The sequence below is a fragment of the Sinocyclocheilus rhinocerous genome, unplaced genomic scaffold, assembly GCF_001515625.1.
Source record: "Sinocyclocheilus rhinocerous isolate Xijiao unplaced genomic scaffold, SAMN03320098_v1.1 scaffold22226, whole genome shotgun sequence".
NCBI classification, from domain to species: domain Eukaryota; kingdom Metazoa; phylum Chordata; class Actinopteri; order Cypriniformes; family Cyprinidae; genus Sinocyclocheilus; species Sinocyclocheilus rhinocerous.
The window spans coordinates 1-3,184 of NW_015638790.1; positions in this window are offsets into that span (position 1 = coordinate 1).

A 3,184-nucleotide genomic window follows, 5' to 3' on the forward strand; every position below is an offset into this window, starting at 1 on the left:
AAAAAAAAATATTATTATACATTGATTTACTGAAGACACCCACTAAAATGTCATTCAGTGCAAAAGTAGTTTATACACCAATCTTGTCATGCATATTTACAACCAGAATCATTAGATGACATTAAAGCCCCCAAAATACTAATGACTTGTCATTTTAAATCTTTGCCATGATCCTTCAAACCATTAGGTTTTAATCTTTTAAATAATAAACCTTAGTCAGAATTATATAATATATCTGTTACGCTCAATGACGATGGATCATTATTTCACCCATACTTTTACATTTTACAAGTTATTTGAAAAATTTAAGTACACACTTGACTTGCATTTATTATGCTTTCTGTGTATATAAAATCACTTTTGTAAATTTAATTTGATGTGGACACCAAAATGTGACGTCTCGTCTTTGAACCAAATGTATATTCTTAAAGCTTACATTAAAGTTTGTCTCTACTCAAAAATTATAGACACAGAGGGGGAAAAAAAGTGTACATTTATCTATATCTAAGCATAAACAGAGCTAAGTGTTTTCATACATTACCATCTGTTAGCAAAGGCCGATCTATTACTGTCTGCCATCATTAAAGCCGAATTGAGGCACTTACATTCAGAAATGTAATGGGGTCCTGAATGCTGTTTTTCTTGTGCAGGCTGATGATCTCCTGCTGCAGGCAGTAGGTTTGGGCCTCTACACGGCTGCTGGCTGATTTCTCATGCGTCTGAAGCAGCTCGAGCACCTGAGAGCGACTGAGCTCAGCGCTCCTCAACACTTCCACAAACACCGCCTGACTGTCCACCAGCAGCTGCTGCACTGAGCTCTGTGAGCGAGAAACTCCCGTCTGAACAGCCCATTCAATCACTGAGACACAAAGACAAAATAGTTCCTACGATTTTCACCTTGTGTGCTTGAGAAACCTGAGGAAGGCTCTTAATAAGCTTGTCTCTTTCTGCAATGCTCCCCTGTATCCGAGCACTCGCTTTTATCAGCTTTTGCTGTATAAAAACATACTGTGTCACTGTACAAGAGTCAAGACATACGCACAACAAAAACACAAAACAGCCACCGGCCTGTCTTAATTGAAGAGTCATGCAGCAGTAAATGGTTTAGGGCTTAGAACATTTCTAATTTTGAGGAATAATCATTTCTGTAAAGGTATATTTACTTTTTACTGAAGTGTGATGATTGAGTACTTTATACAACACTGACAAATATGACAAATATTCACAATATTAATACAAAGACCTAAAGTATCAATACAATAGTGCGTTTTATTAGACAGAGTTGCATGCAATTTGTTATATACATACAAAGTGCTTAGAGTCATTTGAGGATTACAGCCTGTTTAATATGAAATAATATCAGACAAATGCTGGCCTCACCTCAGCCTCGTTTTCATTCTGTCCGGTTGTGTGAAATAATCAGCACTGTATATTTGACCAGTATCCCTGGCACTCTCCTACATTGTGCTTGTTTTACTCGTATATGGATCTTGCATGAATCCTTGCTTTCCTTTTTTCTCATATAATACAATCATTTCGATTCAAATCAATATTTCTTGTCCACAGTTATTTATCTGGTATGTAGCCATGTAACAAGCAGGATAACGTACAGTTATCAGGTCGTTATTGCAAAATAAAACCCTTTCAGGCGAGTCATGTGGCTGGTTGCTTAAACTAGTCTTACAAGTTAGTCATTTGATTTTTTAACTAGTCGTAACTTCGTCAGTTCAAAAAAAAAAAACAGATGGGTCTAATATGAATCTGAAAAGTAAGACAGATTATCCCTTGACTAACTGCTAGTTAGTCAAACTAGTACTTAATGGATGTGGATGTGTTTATGCTCCCTGGCCACCCTGTCTTTTGAGAGAATACACACATAATCCCTTACGTACATTATTTTGTATCTTTTTTCTTTTTTTACATTTTGTGGTGAAACATGACGTTCTTGACAGGTTTTGTGAGATTCACCCAACGTGATAAAATGTTTAGATGCGGTCACGTTTGTTGTTGTTCTTCATCTGGACGCACCACCTGATGGCCTTTGTGTCCAACAAGGCTACACTCGTCACATATGCATGGTTTGTCCTCACAGCAGTACATTGCATTGAGGACATTCATATGAGCCCTTCGTCGCTGTCTGATCCCAGTGCTTCTGGATACAGAGCAGGCAGTAACTGTGTCCACAGGGAAGGGTAGCAGGGTCCTTAAGGACGTCCAAGCATACGGGACAAGCAAACGCCTCTGGAGCCCAGGCAGTCGTAGCCATGATGTTGAAGACAGGTAGATGAACAATCCAGGCTTTCTGCAAAAGCACCAGCGACGGCTTTTCACATTTCATTTAAAACCATTTTTGATGCCTGTAAGTATTGAAAAGGGTGTTTTTAAAAAAACAAAACAAAAAAAAAACATAATATTCTATTAGCATGGCAGATATGATATGACGTATCCTTTAGGAACCTCCTTTCCACATCCAACACGAAACTATGTATGCATACTGATGTTTGTGGTGTTTATAAGAGGGATGCTGGTCTCTAGACCTATAATAACTTCACAGCATGCTACAAAGATTTGTGTTTAGTCATTTTGTTGACATGTTCATGTTTTGCATCAGTAGTTGGTCAGATGATAAGAAAAAAAAATGCTGCAGAAAGACCAATGCATGAAAATCCTCTCATCATTTACTCACCCTCATGCTGTCCCAGATGACTCTCTTTCTTCAGATAAACACAAATGAAGATTGTTTATGAATTATTTCCATCTCTGTGAGTCTAATGCTAGTATAATGGACCTTTATAGGTGACGCTTCAAAAACCACACAACATGACAGTAATTGAAACAATGTTCAAACAAAACGATAGGTGTGTGTGTAAGACAAACAGTTAAACACGTTCTTTACACTAACAATCACTTCTAGTGATATGTCATACAACTGAAATGAACCTGTTTCTGTAAACTTGCCTAAGGTTTGTTACATAACATGCTTTCTGGAGAAGAAAAAAAAAGCAGACACAATTATTCCTGACAAGAGATGTCAACAATAGTCTGCAAACATCCTTAATCAATATCCCTTCCCTTAATAATAATAATAATAATAATATGATTAGTGACAGGTTAACTTTCTATAGCAATACCAATGTCCTTGGCCTTCTAAATAAGTTAATTAAATATTGATTATAATTTTTTT